The 18791-nt window shown below is 45.5% G+C and overlaps 1 protein-coding gene and 1 pseudogene across 1 annotated transcript in view; both read right to left on the bottom strand.

Annotated features, from left to right (window-relative positions):
* GLA1 (Folylpolyglutamate synthetase family protein) overlaps positions 1 to 18791 on the bottom strand; it is a 68632-nt gene that overhangs the window by 14018 nt on the left and 35823 nt on the right. The gene's annotated exons all lie outside the window — the stretch shown is intronic.
* LOC147903568 (uncharacterized) lies at positions 15785 to 18175 on the bottom strand (annotated as a pseudogene).

Below are 18791 nucleotides of genomic sequence, written 5' to 3'. Positions count from 1 at the left end.
GGGGTTCGAGGATCAGGAGGAGTCACAGTCCTTTACAGATCCAACACATGAATAGCCGAGATTTGTTTATCGCAGTTTGCTACTTCCCCCTGAGACCTCCCGCTTTGCCAGAGATATTCAAGGGGAGGATGAGACATCCCCATGTGCTGCCCTTTATCAGTCCATCGTTGACTTCTCTAACCACGGAGAAGTCCTCCTAGTTGGGGACTTCAACGCGAGAACAGGCGCTCATCAGGCACCACTCCTCGGCTTCAGGGATGATTCCACTCTACTGCTAGACATTGACCTTGAGGAGGCAGGTATGATACGAGTTTCAGCTGACAGACGAGGACTGCTCACATCCTATGGGCAAGCCCTATTAGACCTCTGCAGGATGCATGATCTCATTATCTATAATGGTCTTGAAAGATGGCCTGCATCAGGTGGCTTCACTTGCTTTCCACATGGGGGAGGCTTCAGTGTTGTGGACTACATCATGGAATCCCCTGCCTTCACATCTCACATCACTGACTTCACCATAGCACCTCTCCCTCCAGGGGCTGACCATACCTATCTTTTCTCTAGCATTTCTACCCCCTGCCGCACATCACTTTTTACGCCGTTCAGCTCTTACTCCACTTACCATGATATACGCTTTGATCGCGATCACCCACCTACTTACTCTGGCCGTCTGTACATACTTCTCGCATAGATTGACTTTATACCCTTACTAGAAGATCGTGCTGTCCTAGTCACTCGCTCACTACACGAGGCCGCTCTTCACGCCTTTTCCCACACCACCCGCTCCACCCGCCCACCACCTCCTAGGACCATACCCTGTAATAGCTGATACGACGATGAGTGTAAGGCTTTACGCCGTCAGCTCAAATTCGAAACAAAAAACAACCTTCCGAGCGAACCAGCGACGCTATGCGAGTACCGCCGTCTGGTATGCAGGAAGAAACTTGACTTTGTGCGTCGGAACGAGGAGGAGCTACTAAACATTCTGTTCAGTAACAACTCTAAGGACTTCTGGCGGAGATTTCTAGAGGGACGGTCCCCCCCACCACTCACTGACACTCAGGTGTGGTCTGATTATGCACGCACGCTTTATGATATCCCAAATCAGCCACACCCTAACCTATCACATATGCCATGCCCCACATCATGCACCCTCTTCACTAGGGGGGGGTAAAGCAAGCCGTAATGAAACTTCATAATGGCCGAGCGAAGGATCATGAGGGACTATGCACTGAGTTCATTGCATATGGGATTAACCTCCTAGCCCTGATCTTAGCTAAATATTTAATTAAGCCGTTTGCTTGGGGTTTTCACGCACCTGGACCATCAACACTATCTCACCCATCCACAAGGCAGGGGATCCCATGAACCCGGAGAACTACAGGACCATTATGATTGGACATGTCATGTCCAAGATTTATGCATCAGTACTTGATTCTGACGTCAGTAGATTTGTGGAGTGTCGAGGACTCAGAGCAATGGGCTAGGCCGGTTTCAGGCAGAATCATGGGACCATGGACCACATTCTCGCGCTCAAATGTCTCATCGAGGAGGCGAGGGCACGAAAGCAGAGGGTTTACTATTGCTTTGTGGATTTCCACAAGGCATTTGACACCGTTCCGAGAGCCCGCCTCATACGACGCCTACGAGATCTGGGTTACGACCAGGAGATCATTTGGCCTGTCATGACACTTTATGAACGAGTTTCAGGCAGAGTCCGGACAGGATATGGATGAACAAACGAGATCATGAGCACTACCGGGGTCAAACAAGGGTGCCCATTTTCACCTACCTTGTTTGGTCTCTACATCGACGAGCTCGAGACAGTGATGCAAGCACAGGGTGCTCTCTCGCGGGCACACTGATCTGGATATTACTTTATGCAGATGACGTGGCTCTCGTCTTCCTCAGCAGAGGGGCTCCAAAGACACCTGAATGCACTACAGTCCTTTTGTGAGTCTCATGATTTGAAGGTCAACTTGGGTAAAACCAAGGTTATGATCTTCAATACATCTCGAGTCGTCATGCGCGATGAGCATTTCACATTTGATGGGTCCCCTGTTGAGGTAGTTTCATCATACACTTATCTGGGGGTCGTCTTTTCCGGACCCACCTTCACCATGAGACCCGCAATGCTGACATGCCTAAGCAGAGGATATGCTTCATTGGCTAGACTAGAGAGACAGTGCTTCCACTCTCATTTTCAAGATCCACGAACCAAAGGGTTGCTTTTTCACTCCTTGGTCGCACTGTAGGGATGTATGGCAGCCCTGGGGGCCAGATTTATCGGATACAGAGTGGGCCAGGGTGGAACGGCTACAGGTTCTCATGTTATCACGGATGATCCGTGGTAAGCCATCTATCCCTCACCAGATCATTCGGGCAGAGTTTGGGTCACCCCCATTACAGCTAGATGCTGCATTTCAGGTCATTACATATCTGTACCGAGGAGTATGGGGATTACACATCCGGGCGTAGCAGGATAGCATGGCTAGTACTATCCTCTTCTATGGCACTTGCAGCAAGGGGAGATCAAAGGTGTTGGTATGCACGCACAGAGAGATGGTTTGCAAGACTAGGGCTCCACGTGGACAGACTACCTCCTTTCCGGTACAGCATGGATGCTCCTTTCTCTCCCCTCCTATCACACCAGGTCAACCAAGTTATCCGTGAGGATCTACTACAGCTACACACATTCCAGACTTGGTTGGGCCCGAGTGATCTTCCAGTGAAGCTGGGCTTCTACAGAGATCACTTCCTACATACCACAACAGAAGGTTTCATTGATCCACCAAGATACACGTAGATTCACCTACCCCGTTCGATGAGGATCTCCCTTGGGCAGTTCCAGGTCTCTTCACACAGACTTCGTATCGAGAGTGGCCGAGCAGAGCGGTTACCCAGGGAGAGGCGCATATGCACACTGTGTGACATGCAAGAGGTTGAGACAAAGGAGCATTTCATCTTCAGGTGTCCTGTTTACTATGAGATCCAAGGGCGTTTCTACTGCCTCTTCAGAGATAGTTATGGGATGTTGGCCCGTGTCCTCTCCTACCCAAACCAGTGATGCTTGGCTGGTTTCATTCATGAGATGCACAGAGACATGAGCAGACTTCTCCCTCAACTGATACCTCTCAGAGCTCTATCACGGAGTTCTTTCAGCCAGATCACATAGACCCCCACGAGGCGAGACCTCGACATGACTGTGACCTGGAGCCTATGACCAGACAGCTCAGACAGAGGGTTGATTCACAGATCACACTTGGGAACATCCCCTCCTTGTTTAGGGTCGGGGCCTAGCCGACGGGGGTCACAGTGGCCTTGGTTAGACACAGAGCTAAAACCAGGAGACGTACCAGGACTGCACCCTTGAGGGGGCGACAACGTTCTATTGCTGACCTCATGCCTCCACTTCCACAGCCTCATCCATCATGATGTCCTGTTGATGATGATGATGATGATGATGGTTATGATGATGCCGACGATGATGCTGAGATTGATATATATAGTCGGGATATGACTTAGTACTGCCATTTTGCATTTTTTGCATTCTGCATTGGTTTGGATGCTCGTTTAGTAGCTCCACTACCACAGCTCATTGTATCAGGTTTTTCACAATCTCATAGACCCATCGGTCTTCCGAAGACTTTAATAAACTCTCTCTCTCTCTCTCTCTCTCTCTCTCTCTCTCTCTCTCTCTCTCTCTATATATATATATATATATATATATATATCCAAGAACATACCCAAAACTCATCCTCTAAAATAACAACCATCATGCAGTTTTAATCTCATGATAGTAAATCGTAAGGTTGAAAACCATAAAACTCCATCACGCATCGTATACGGACTAGCTACTATAACAACCCCACTGATCTCATCAATGTCCAACAGTGCGTGTAGACCAAATTATTAACATATGCTCTCACACGAGGCAGAGATTCAGATATCTTCATTACACATTCCCTAAATTTGTCAATATATTTGGCTACTGACAAGTTCTCCTGTCAAAGATACCTATTCTGATCCTAAGCTCTGAATGCTTAGTCAGGAGATAGAAAATGTTTTCTAAATTCTTTCTTGAACCCTTCCCAAGTAGTGGTCGTTTCATCCTTTTGTTGTTAGAACCACCACCTATCCGATGCCTCATTACACGTATGGGTGGCCTCCCTAATTTTTTTCGTGCCATTTCTGATCTCACAAAGGCGAATTCTTCATCCCATTTGTGCAACCAATCCTCATTGACATCCAAACTACAATCTATCATCCAGCCACAATACTTTTCCGATCTATAATTGGCAATATTTGGTATTTTAGCCTTCACTGGCTCGACCATCTTCAGGCTCCATACAAAACTTTCTTTTCTCCTCTCTGGATGGGTCTCGCAGATAGATTTTGAGCCATCCTTCTTAATTTGGATTGCCCTACATTACCCTGTAACTGCTGAGTCATTATTTAATGTAAGGCATCCTTGTAGGGGCGATGAGCAAAAGAGCAAGTACAGGAGTCGAAAGGTATAAACCGTACGTCAACTAGATAAGATAAAATGAAGAGTAATAGTACTTGAAGGTAGACCCTAGGACTAAGTGTCCTAGGTGTCACATAGGACTAAATGCCCTATGTGGCATAAAAGGCACTAAAACACTAAGTGCCTATAACTATGCCTACAAGGCACATACCAGGGCCCATAGGGCATCACTAGAACCGGGAGAAGATGGCCTACAAACCCCCCTCCATGGTATGGGCTGAAGTATTCTAGAAACGTCTCAAAATACCTGGTATTTTTTTGTCATGGTGACACATGTTTATCCAAAAGGATATAGCCACTTATGAATGTACAAGGTATGTCAGATCATGTAACAAAGGGAACCAAGTGTAAAGCCTGTCGGAAGACTTCGAACTTTGGACGAGGAAGTACCTTTGTAAACATATCTGCTATGTTGTCCTCTGTGGGAAGGTAGGACAACTCTATGTCTCCTGCTGATGATCACTCTCGAACATAATGATAGTGAACTTCAATGTGCTTGGTACGCGCATGAAACACTGGATTACGCGCAATGGCCAAAGCCTTGGTTGTCAGTGTAGACCATAGTGGAGGATGTCTGGCAAATACCAAGATCTATAAGTAGCTGTCGAAGCCATACACACTCTACTGTAGCAGTGAAGGCTGCCCTATACTCAGCCTCACAGCTAGATGTGGTGACTGCTGGTTGCTTCTTGCTGAGCCAAGAGATACATGAACTGCCAAGCAAAAAACAATTGCCGGTATATGTGACTCTGATGTTGGAACAACCTGCCCAGTCACTATCCGTGTAAGCATGCATGGTAAGTGAACCCTGATCACCATAGAAAAGGACTAAATCCTGAGTGCCTTTGAGATATCTGAAGACTCTCTTCACTGCCTGCCAATGCTGTGAACTGGGCATGTGCATGACCCTGCTGAGCTGAGATATTGCATATTGTAAGTCAGGTCTGGTGTGACATAAGTAAATGAGACATCCAACAGCCTGCTGGTAAAGAGTGATATCACATGGTGGGCTCCCATCATGAGCTGAAAATTTGAAGCCAGGGTCCACTGGAGTAGAGATTGGCTTGCAATCCTCAAACTGAAAACGATCAAGGAGCTATCCAATATACTTGGACTGTGACATCATGATACCTCCCTCAACATGAGCAAACTGAATGCCCAAATAATAGTGTAGCTATCCCATGTCTGACATTTCAAAAGCCTGTTGCAAATCAGCCTTGAAAGCTGCAATATGCTGAGTATCTGGGCCCGTGATTAGCATATCATCCACATATAAAATCAGCACGAAAAAATTAGATCCACTCCCACGGACATAAAGAGTGGGCTCTGTGGGGCTATTCTGAAAACCAAGGCATAGCATGAATTTTGGCATACCATGCCTTGGGTGCCTGCTTCAAACCATAAAGGGCTTTTCTAAGCCGGCCTTGTTTTCAGAATTAACAACCTCAAAGCCAAGAGGTTGTGTCACATAAACTTCTTCCTGTAGATCCCCATGAAGAAAAGTAGTCTTGATGTCAAGCTGGTGCACTTGCCAATGGTGATGGGCTGCAATGGCAATGACACATCTAATAGTAGTAATCATGGATGTGGGAGCAAAGGTCTCCTCAAAGTCAATGCCTTGTTGTTGGGCATACCCTTTTGCAACAAGACGGGCTTTGTGTCGATCTATGCTGCCATCAGATTTCCTTTTTAATTTGTAGACCCACCGGGTACCAATGGCATGCTTGCCCAGAGCGAGATTACTAATTCCCATGTGTCATTTTTGGCAATGGATTGTAACTCAGCTCTCATTGCATCCATCCCCTCTTTGCTGTCAAAAGCATCTTTATGGCACAAAGGCTCTTCATTGCAAGCTGTAGCAAGGAGTGCAAACTCAAGAAAGTGACCATGCATCTGTCTATTCCCTGATCTTGTCCGGGCAGCAAGAGGTTGATCTTGTTTGCTGTCCCTCAATGTGTCAAGAAGCCATCTGGGAACTTGCCTTTGCTGTCTATTGACAGCTCTTTCTTCAATCACAACATCATGAATAGTGGGATCATTTTGTGCTGGAAGAGAAACCTGCAAATCAGCATGGGGTACTGGCTGATCATTGCTTGTTGGAGGGCCTGCAGGAGGCTCATGTTGCTGGTCAAAGTCCCCCTCTGAGGAAGGCAGAGGTAACCAAGAGTCAAAAGCATCAAACATGTCAACTTCTGGCTTAGCTTTGCAGTCCACGAGAGGAGAAGACGAATGTTCAGCAAAGATTACATCTCTACTGACAATAATCTTCCCAGTATTGGTTGGTATAACCGATACCCTCTCCTCTCCTGGCTGTAACCAATAAATATGCATTTGATTGCCTTGTCATCAAGCTTATGTCTCAGCTGAGATGGTACATGAAAATATGGAGAAGCCAATTTGTCCCAAGCATCCTTTGCTATCCTGCAAGACTAGATGTGTGGAATAATGATTCTTGTGCATGATAAAGCAATACAGGAATGTGCATTTGCATCTCTTGCATCCCATCTTGAGTGTTCCTGAGTGGGAGGGGCAGCAGCAGGGTGCTAGAGGATAAGGCATCAGGAGGAGTACCCTCTGCAGAGGGACCAATAGTAGGAGCAGCCACTATCCCAGAAACAATATTCCAAAAATGCCTTGCAACAAGAATATGTTTCGTGAGATAAGACCACATTGGATAGTTGGTGCCATCCAACTTATCATCTTCACAAAGAATGCCAAATAGATCATGATTGTTGCCAGTCATTGCAAATGGGATACCCTAAAAAGAAGAGACCTGTAAACACAAAAGCCTCAAGGCTATCACTGCAAAGAGCTGGCTGTCCAAAAATGACAGCAAATGTCTGCAAGTAAATGTTCTGCAAATTTCCAGCCCAAATCAAAGGGCAAATGCAAATTTGACCCAAATGTGACTATGTCAAGCAATGTTCACTGCAAAAAACAGAAAATCTGGCAAAAGGCCCAGATTTAATGAGGGCAAATAGGCCAAAAAGAGGGCAAATACAAAAAAGCCCCAAATTTTGCTGAGATTTTTGCAAATGTGACCCAATGTATTGCAATTTGACCCAATGTCCTACAAATGTAACTCAATGTCCTGCAATCTGACCCAATGTACTACAATCTAAACAAGAAATTGCAGACCAAATCGCAAAACTCCAATGTCTTGCAAGAAATTGCAACCAAAAGAAGTGAAAAGAACTGAAAGCCCCAAATTTGCCAATGTCCTGCAAAAGCCCCCAAACTGCAAATGTCTGTAAATGATTGCAGTGAGACCCAGAAAAGGTATAGCAAGCAAGAACCAAGAACTTGGTTCACAACCAATGCTAAAATAAATATAGAACCTGTAGATAACTTTGCACCTACAAAACCTGTACAGGACTCTCGGAGCAAGTACGAGCTATACGGACAGCTGATCTACAATCACGTGTGTACGAAAGGCAAGTACAAGCTGCAAACAGTTGATCTACATGTATACTTGTACGGAAGATTGTAGGAAACAAGTATGCAACAGATAAACCTGTATGGAGCAAGTACGGTTATACAGAATATATACGATGCAGGTACACTTGTACGGGGTAGGCACGGCGCACATACACCTGTACGGAACGAGTACAACGCAGGTACCACTATACGACTGTACGGTGTATGTCCTACGCAGTTACGTACCGCTGTATGGATGACCGCAGGAGTACAAGCAGATCAAACGTGCACCTGGTAGAAGACGTACGAGATCTGACGCAGGATCTGTATGGATCTGTACGGATGTCAATACAGTCATACGGACTGTACGGATGGGGGTGCAGGGAGCAATGCAGGTCGGGGGCAGGAAGCAGGTCCAACCTCGCTCTAATACCACTTTGGGGGCGATGAGCAAAAGAGCAAGTACAGGAGTCGAAAGGTATAAACCGTCACGTCAACTAGATAAGATAAAATGAAGAGTACATAGTACTTGAAGTTAGACCCTAGGACTAAGTGTCCTAGGTGTCACATAGGACTAAATGTCCTATGTGGCATAAAAGACACTAAAACACTAAGTGCCTATAACTATGCCTACAAGGCACATACCAGGGCCCATAGGGCATCACTAGAACCGGGAGAAGATGGCCTACAATCCTCTAACAAGAAGTCCTAACAGTCAAAGTCTTGGCCACAGGGCGTGACACCTGCTATGCCAACCGGACTCCCGATCCTACGAGATCCACTAATGAGGCTTCTTCCTCAATTTCCATTGCAATCAATTTGCCTTCATCCATAGAGTCTCAAATCTAGAGTCTAACCCTGCTTAGGTTGGTTTGGTTTTTTCACACACTATTCAAAGCCGAAATCCCAACTTGCATAAATCAGACTGACACACAGTCAAGATGGGACCAGTATCTTTCAATAGTCCAAACGGTCTTGAACAACACCCATTTCACTAGTGTGGATAGGACTCCCTATGAAGTTGCATTTGGAAAGAAAATCAGGCCCCTCTTGCTAGGACTTCAGAGAAAGTTTACAAAGCAAACCGGATTTTGGAGAGCTATGAGCACATTCTAAGAGTCAACGAGCACCACACATATGTTGAGAATAAGAAAGGTCAATCGGCATATATTATCAGAACAAGATTAAAACTGATTGGGAAGGAGTGCCCAGGCTGTCCCACGGAGTTTTGGAAGCTTTCCCATCAGTCAAGTTATCAATGATGTAGCCATGAAGCCTCAGTTACCCAAGAAAAGAATTATGCATCCAGTGTTTCATGTGTCGTGACTTGTCACTTGAGCCATATGTGGGAGCTAGATCAACAAAGGTTCCAGAATTGGAGCAGCCAAAAACTGTTAATGACACAGACGTGGTTGAGCCTGACCAAATTTTGCTTCACAAATTCAAGAAAGGGATTGTATGCAGTGAAATTCAAGCACGGGTACCTAGGAGGCACGATGGGTTGGCAAGGATTTTTCAGCACATTATCCTTGCCTTGGGAGCTTTGGACAACACACAAGGCTAATCTAGGTTCCACAAGCCCCTGTGGCAGCACAGCCATAGAAGCAAGACCAGCAGCAACCACTCAGCATGGGTGGACAGGAGATTGGCACCACCCCTATCATATCCATCCCAACAAAGTGGAAAAGGGGATAAGTGTGTCGTCACTTGGTGGGGTCACATCTTTGTTGGCTCCTTCCATGGTATAAAAAATGGGTCATTCCCCTCACTCTTCCACCATCAGTCAGCAGCAGCACTTCAGTCCACAGTTCATCCCTATAGCAAAACCTTCAAACCTCCACAGCTGAGTGAGAGGATTTACACCAAGAGTGCCCGCCACATGTTAAAGGACTAAAGGACAGGTATAATCTAACCACTAGCAACCATTCAAATCTCCAATGTGTAAAGCTGTATATTTAGACCAATTAAAATCCAAACCTTTTCCCTACACTAGGGAACCACCTGCAATCCAAAGTTCTTGAGGGCAAGATCCTGCTGCGAATTGTTTTCCAGCAACCTGGGTCCACTATATCTACTACGATTTGGATTTCCTACCCTCCACTGAGCCCTGGATTTGCTGTGAATTGCCCAGGGAGGCGTTTTCTCTGTTGCGATCTGCCCCAAAGCTCTGAAGTTGCTACGATTTGATACTTCAATCAAAGAACATTGACTTTGGTTAACCAAAATAAGTTTTATTGTTTTACTTTTGCTTTGCATTTGTAAAAGAGAACTGTGGGGATGCCAACAAGGGACTAGGATTAGTCCAAGAACTAGGAATGCATGCATTTTGCTAACCTTTAATGGGTTAAAGTGTTGGAGTTTGTAGAAGACTTCGACGAGTGCTAAAAGGCTCAAAAAGCTAGAGCAAGTGGCAAAAAGCAGGTCCCACAAGGCAAAAAACACCCGGGATATGGCACCATTAAAGAAGAACCTATGGCTTTTAAAAAGAGCATAAAAGCTGCCCCTAGGTCGGCTAAAAGCAGGAAAGCTTAGCTTTTGTTAAAATGTAGCTTTAGAAAAGAAGGTCTAGCTTTTAGCTAGGCCAATTCTATAAAAGAAGGGGCCTCAGAGCTCCTATATTCATTCAAGATTGTACTCAGCTTCATGTTCTTCTTGTACAAACTTTATTTCTATTGCAATAAAGATCTTCGGGGGCGTCCAGCCCTTATTTCTCAGCCCTAGTGCTGTGTACTATCTTATTCTCTCTCTTCCAACGCCTTTTTTCTTGCTGCAAATCACTTGTGCTACTCTTGCACGCTTCCCGAGGTGTTGTACGGCTGATTCTTGTGCCAGATGTACTAGTTCTTGGCATGCGGAACCTGTTTTTTGAGGGCGAGGTCCTGCTGCGAACTGTTTTCCAGCCACCCGGGGCCACTGTACCTACAGCGATTTGTATTTCTTGTCCTCCACTAAGCCCTGGATTTGCTGCGAATTGCTCAGGGAGGCGTTTTCTCTGCTGCAATCTGCCCCAAAGCCCTGAGGTTGCTATGATTTGATTCCAAAAGGGTGCTTAGGATTTGTCGGAACTGCTCTCTCTCTCTCTCTCTCTCTCTCTCTACATTTTGACATCCGGATGGGCACAGGACCTAAAAAAATGGTTCAAGAAGTGGGAAGTAGAAGAGTATTTAAACTACTCTTCAGAGGAGATTGATGAAGAGGCTTTTCAATATGACCTGCTGAATGCACTACACAGGAAATGGCAAACAACAGAAAACAAAGATAAATTTGAGTACTATCGCACATATATCAACCCCGAATATTGGTCAATTTATACAGGAAGGGAGACAACAACGCAGAAGTACATATGTACACCTATAGCAGTGCATAAACGGAGGGCTTTAGCCTCACTCCGCACCCGATCACACCAGCTGCAAATAGAAACAGGGGGATGGAAAAAGATGCCAAGGGAGAGTAGAATATGCCAACTATGTGATCAAGGTATGGTTGAAACAGAAGAACACATGGTAATGATATGCCCTCACTATGCACACATTAGGGAAGAGTTCAATCACCTCCTTGAGGGACATAACAAACTAGCTGATTTGCTGCATAAAGGGTCACCTTCAGCTTTAGGAACATTTGTGTATAAGCTCTTCAAGCATAGGAATCCACCTGAATCCTAGAAGGTGGTTTCTCTTTCCACCCTCCCATCTTCGGGAGGAGCTTTCATGTACTTGTGATATTGTATTGCTCAGGTCCCATAGGCCGGTTTTGGTCTTCAGAGGACGATAATATATTCTTCTTCTTCTTCTTCTTCTTCTCTCTCTCTCTTGCTGCTTCATAGATTTTAAGAAGGCATTTGACACAGTGCCTAGAAACAATTTGTGGGAAAGAATGGGCTACTTAAGAGTGCCAAATCACTTGAAAATAGCAGTCTTCAGATTATATGAGAGGGTAACTTACCAACTCAAAGGTAGAAACGGATTGTCAACTACATTCCATAGTAATATGGGGGGTAAACAGGGTTGCCCTCTGTCACCAACATTATTTCGACTATGTATTGACAGATTGGAGGAGTTGGTCAAAGAAATGATGCAAGAGCAGCAACTAGAGAGCCCCCAAATCTGTGCATGCACCGTACTACTGTTGTTATATGCAGATGATGTCTTTTTCTCATACACAGCAGAAAATATGCAGCGGATGATGCACATTACACACAAGTTTTGTGCAAAGAGCGGCCTCATGGTAAATGTCACCAAAACTAAAATGATGATAGTAAAAACAAAGCAGCCTGCAAACACCCCAAGTATTATGTACAATGAGCAGGAAATCGAGAGAGTAAACACATTCAAATACCTGGGAATAGATGTGCTAGCAAATCATAGATGGAATGATTGTGTCCACAGAAGGATTGATGCCAGGTGGGGAAAATATTATCATTTTGAAAATGATTGCAGAAATAGTGACACTAAGAGATGGAGCATCAGACGGATTTTATTTGATGCTTATGTGGTGCAAACAGTCCTATATGCAGTAGAAGTATGGGGAGGTACCATCTCAGCATCAAAATGGAATGATATTGAAAAAATACAGAAATCATTTCTAAGACGGCATCTGGGAGTTAAAATTACTACACCATACTCAATCATGCTTATTGAGACTGGTACAAGGCCCATTGAGCTGAGAGCACTACGAAGGGTTTTCAAATACATAAAGAAGGTCAAGTCCATGGGGTCGCAGAGATTACCAATGAAAGCATGGGAAGCAAGTAAAAGGCCTCAAAAGACAAACAAAAGCAAGACGCTATCATCTGGTTGGTGGCAAGACATTCAGAGATGGTTCCAAAGATGGAGAGCAACATCCTACCTGGAGATGTCATCCGGGGAAATGGATGAGAAGGCATTTCATAAAGCTTTGTTGGGAATATTGCAGCAAAAATGGCAATCAGCTGAAAAAAGGGCTAAGTATGAGTACTATTGTACGCATGTCAATCCCATTTATTGGGACACCTACTCCAAGGAGGAAGAAAATGCACAAAAATACATAACTATGCCCATACCTGCAAATGCAAGGAGAAGCATTGCACTCATCCGCACCCGATCACACACTCTGGAGATAGAGAAAGGTGCTTGGGGAGATGTCTCAAGCGAACAAAGATTTTGCAAGCTGTGTGACCAAGAACAAGTAGAGACAGAAGCACATGTCCTCCTTACATGCACACGGTATGCCTGCATAAGGAGGGACTTTAACAATATTACAGAGGAACACGACACCCTAGCAAGCTTGCTCTCACATAGCCATATAGCCACTCTGGGTAACTATATTGCCAAGGTTCTTAAATATCGTGAATGTTGTATTACTCAATGTATTTCAAAATAATTGTTCTCCCCCCCTTCCATAAAAGGAAGGAGACACTTGTATCGTGACTTTTATGGGTCCCATGGGTCGGTATTTCGGCCCCCAGAGGACGGTAATACATTCTTCTTCTTCTTCTTCTCTCTCTCTCTCTCTCTCTGGTGCTTAGGATTTGTCGGAACTGCTCTCTCTCTCTCTCTCTGTCTCTCTCTCTCAAGTACTTGAATTAGACCACGGAGCAAATTTCGGTAGAGTAGTTCGGACGAGTAGTGGATGGACAAATGAGATCATGAGCGCCATTGGGGTCAAACATGGTTGCCCACTTTCGCCGACCTTGTTTGGCCTTTACATAGACAAGCTTGAGTCTTTTATGAGGACCCTAGGAGGAGCCAGCTGCTCTCTTGCTGGTTATTTGCTCCAGATTTTAATGTACGGTGATGATGATGTGCTCTTACCTTCGTCAGCTGAGGGGCTCCAGAGACACCTCGATGCACTACTGGCTTCTTGTGAGTCCCACCATTTGAAGGTCAACCTGGGTAAAACCAAGGTTATGATCTTCAACACCTCCAAAGCAGCTGCACACAGAGAGCGGTTTACCTTTGACTGATCACCACTTGAGATTGTCTCATCATACAAGTACCTGGGGTTCTATTCTCTGGACCCATCTTCACGATGAGACCGGCGATGCAGTCCCGCTTGAGCTCCCTTGCCCAATTGGAGAGACAGTGCTTCCAGTCACATTTTCAAGACCCGCAAACCAAAGTTCTCCATTTCGACTCCTTGGTCCGACCTGCGGACATGTATGGCAGCCCTTTCTGGGGGCTATACCTATCCGAGGTAGAGTGGACTCGAGTTGAGAGACTACAAGTTATCTTGTTATCACTGATGATCTGCAGTAAGCCATCTATTCCCCACCAAATCATTCTGGCTGAATTTGGGGCATCGCCATTGCAGCTAGATGCGGCATTCTAGACTATCATTTATATATACCGCATGCGAGATTATGGCTCATGTACTGTAGGGCAATGCAAGCTACCTTGGTTGGTGCTAGCATCGTCTATGGCATTATCAGTTCAGGGTGATCAGAAAGGCTGGTACGCACACACATGCGGATGGTTTGAGAGATTGGGGTTCCATATAGACAGGTTGCCACCCTTCCAGTACAGCATTGACGCTCTCTTTCTCCCGTTTCAGGGCAACGAGTTCAGCCTGATCATCCATGAGGATCTTTTACAGTTACACATATTCAAGACTTGGTTGGCGAAGGCAGAGCTTTCTGTGAAGCTCAATTTCTATCAAGACCATTGCCTACATATCTCCAAGGAGGGTTGCATTGTCCTACCAGGGTACACCAAGATCCACTAGACCATTCTTCAAAAAACTCCATGCAAAAGAAATTCTAGAAAGAAGGGGCAAAATGGGAAGACATGATAGCATCTATCAAGAGCCTCTACGAGAGAGACCGGGAGATGACAAGGAACCAAAGTCCCTTTCTATCAAAGCATGAGGTATCATGTCAGTTGAGGACATAGAAAATGGACTTAAGAAATTAGCCAATGGAAAGGGACCAGACCCTCAAGGCCTCCTCACAAAAATGTTAAAATGGGGATGGTGGTGTGTGTGTGTGTGCGCGCGCGCGTGCGTGTGTGCGTGTGTGTGTGTGTGGATGATTATTCGTCGCCATTGGATACTTGCAAAGCTGAAGAAAAAGCTTGAACACTGGAAGTTAGCCATTTGGCCATTGCATGTCAAGCTACGGATTGTTCAATCCATTTTGATGGCATATATTCAATTTTACTTGCCTTTGATTATGTTCAGAAAGGGAGATCTTAATCTTTCATGTCTACTATTATGGAAACCTTCTGGTGCTCCAAACATGGCTTAAAAAGTTTGAGATTTCTTTTGGTGCAACATATCCGTTCGCCAAAGATGCATGGGGGTCTCAATATTCTTAACATCCATGTACGTATTCTTGCTCATAAAGGCAAAATGATGCTGCAATTTATGCAGGGTTCTCAGTCTTGGGCTGCCATGATGCGCCATTTGCTCTCACCATAGTTTCCACGTGTTTCGGAAACGGGGGTGCGGAGCACGGCGGGAAACGACGTTTCGAAGTTTCGGCCTCCGGGAGGAAACGGAGAAACGGAGTTTCAGTTTTAGGGTTTAATACATACATATATAATTAATAAAAACATTACAAAAGCTTGAAAAATAGTAAATACATCTTTGCTCAAGTTCAATATAAATCTATGATTTATCACATCAATCATTCAAATTTCAATGTCAAAGACTCAAATGATAGATCAAAATTCAGAAATGACAACTGTAGGCTTAAGGCTCAAGCCTCAAAAGAGACAATACAAAACAAGATCCATCATCCATAATCCATATGTAATAGACTATAGTAAATACAAAACATGATCAAAAAATATCTATGTGGTTGGCAGCAGCTGCTCAATGCTGGAGCCTGGCATGACAAAATCCTAGACCTAAGTGCTCCAAAAATCACTCATCAAGATCATCCATGGAGGAGTCACATGTCTCCTCCAAGTCATGAGAGTCAGCCTCAGATGAAGAAAGGGTAGGATCGTGGTCCTCTGCTTCTACTGAAGTGGAAGCGATGGATCCCCCCCTCTGCCTCTAAGAGCGGGTGGTGCAGCGGGTGTTGTGGCTCGGCACTGTCAGCTCCTCATAAAGCAAGGTGTACATATCACGCTCATTCCGTGGGATCTCTGGGATGAACCTCTCCCTCCTGATGTCGATCTCATCCACATTCACCTGCGAAGGCTCCGGATGTCGGGCATTCCTCTCAAGGAGCTGGAGGTTGCAATGACAACCGCTCTAGCTGAGCGGTACTCAGCCTATTCCTCTTCTTTGTATGGAAGAGGGCCCAAGTGCTCCAATTCCTCTCACATGGACCCGAACTGCAATCCTGTGAGAGCACTCGAATGGCGATGCGTTTCTGTTATTGAAATGCACATACAATTAGAAATTAGAAGTTAGAACTAAGTGGAAAGTTGAAACAAGAAAGATGCACATTGTACTATGTAGACTGTAGTTAAGGGTAGTGAATTACCAGCGTGGGACACAATTTCCATACTTCTCCCACCATGAGACAGGCTGTAGCTGAGTCTCTCGAAGCTTTGCAGTCTCTCGACCAAAGCTTCCCGTCTGGTTGCGAAAGGCCAAGAGATCATCCTCTATACATTTCAGCATGTGCACATTACCACCTGTCAAGTTCCTGATGTATGTCATGAAGCCTTCGTCTAGCTCCTCATTCTCGTATTGCTCCTCATCTCGCCACAAAGGATGCAATACATGTGCTACTGCATGAATCGGCCTGTGAAACCAATCCCATCGCCGATTCCACACAGCCTTGATTTCATCAACCCTTTAGAGATCAAACCATAAGATAAAAATGGACAAAAAACAAGAGTCAAGAGTCAAGACCAATGTAAAGACTCGAATGAAATAAAGATAAGAAGTAAAGCAAGGGTGGTCAGGACTGAGAAGACTTACTTCTCTGCTCTCAAGTAGTCTTGCTTGTCGAGAGCCTCCCCAATCTTGTCCATGTACTCGTATAAAAGGCCTATAGTACTTGCCCTCCATGTCTGTAATGCGTAACACTGTGTAGATGGGGTTGAGAGTTTGGACCAACCCCTCAACCTCTACCCACCACTCCTCTCTCATGACATCACGCACAAAAGCTCTTGCCTTGGGGCTCTCTCTCTCATCCCACTCTAGCCATTCATTTGAGTAGACAGTGCGTACCAACTCTCTGCGGACTCGCAAGAGTCTCTCAAGCACAATGAACATGTATGCAAATCTGGTGGCTGCAGGCTGCAATAGCTCAAGAGTGCTGTAGGCCCGATACATGCTCAAGACTTTTGGCCTCTTCTTCACAAACCTCATCATGCTTCGTCATGTGCGAAAGATGGCTTCAACCCATTGTATTTGACCTATGTCCTCAATCAATAAGTCGAGGCTATGTGATGCACAAGGGGTCCACACAATGGCTCGAAATTCATCCTCTAGCATAGAGCCCATAGACTTACAATTACTTCCATTATCTGTCACCACCTGCACAACATTCTCAGGCCCAATTTGCTCTATAGCCTCCCTTATATGTGTCCAAATAAATGCACCTGTAACTGTGAGACCTGGGAGGGAGGCATCAATGGCTTTCAAAAACATAGTGCCTTTGCAGAATGACACCACATTGTATACATTTCTCCTGCGTACATCTGACCACCCATCACACAATATAGTGCAGCCATACTTTTTCCATGTAGGGCCATCCCACTCGCATCCAATGCGGCTGATGGCCCTCATGGTCTTCCTCCATTGATTTGTCTTGGCCACATGAAAAGGAATGGCACACCGTATGAACATTCGGGTGAGCTCCCTAGTTGCCTTTGCAATTGCTTGCTTTTGAAATCCTGCTTGGATGCTAGCCCTTTGTACAGTATTTATTGTAGGGGTGTCTTGTGAATGTGATACATCACCTGGCAAAGGAGTCCTCCTTGCATGCACACCCGACACTGAGGTAGAGGAGAAATCTGATCCTGTGTCTCTGCCTCTGGCCCTCTTTGCTACTGCTGCTTGACTTGATACAACTTCCTCTTGACCACCCATTGCTGTAGATACTTCCTCTTCGGGAACAGCCAAACGCTTACGCCTCCACATTTCAAGGCTTTCCCGAACATCTAGAGGAACAGAGGGGCATGTCCCTACATCTTTGTTTGGAACCTGAGCAAGATGGTCCTTCACACGGGTGACACTCCCCGTTTTGACCAACCCACAGTACTTACATCTCCATTTCCTGGAGCCACCAGATCCTGCATAACCCCCCACTTGCTCCACATGCTGCCAAAAAGGATCTGGAGTCCGAGCCATGTTACCTGTGCGGTTCGAGGTCGGGAGACTCGAAGAGATTCGAGAAGTGGAGGCTGTTTTTTTGGTCCTGCACTGTGCAGGCTGCAGCCCCTTCTTGCTTCAGCTTGGTAGAGATACGAGGGGCCAGGGCAAAGGTGGAGGCCAGCGAGGTAGAGGGCTGAGGTGGAGGTAGATGGGTAGAGGAGGGAAGGTAGAGCAGCTCCAAACGGATGAAGACACTGGCGAAACACAGCGGGCGAAATGCAGCGGGCGAAAACAGGTCGCGGTGGGGTTTTTAGAAACCCTGGAAAAAACATAAAATGGAAACGCCATTTCCGGGGACGGAAACGTTTCCGAAACGTTTCGGCGTTTCACCTAGGCCAAAACAGCGTTTCTGGAAACTATGGCTCTCACAACTCACCACCCCTGCCTTTGGATTTTTGCAGCCCACTCATCGGGAATTTCTTTTGGGTTGTATTGATGATAAGATCAAAGGTTGTCCACTGGTATCAAACATGTTGATGGACTGGAAACACATCCTCTCGCATTTGGAATGGCATGGCTAGGATTCCTTGCAGGGAAATTCTGTAAGATCTAAGAGCATACATTGGTAAAGGGTTTTTGTCCCTCTGCTGGC

Source organism: Dipteris shenzhenensis, chromosome 3, assembly GCF_047967505.1.
Source record: "Dipteris shenzhenensis isolate YYH24624 ecotype China chromosome 3, Dip_SZ_1.0, whole genome shotgun sequence".
NCBI classification, from domain to species: domain Eukaryota; kingdom Viridiplantae; phylum Streptophyta; class Polypodiopsida; order Gleicheniales; family Dipteridaceae; genus Dipteris; species Dipteris shenzhenensis.
Note: the sequence above shows the minus strand (reverse complement) of the source record. Positions and strands in the feature narration are given on the sequence as shown.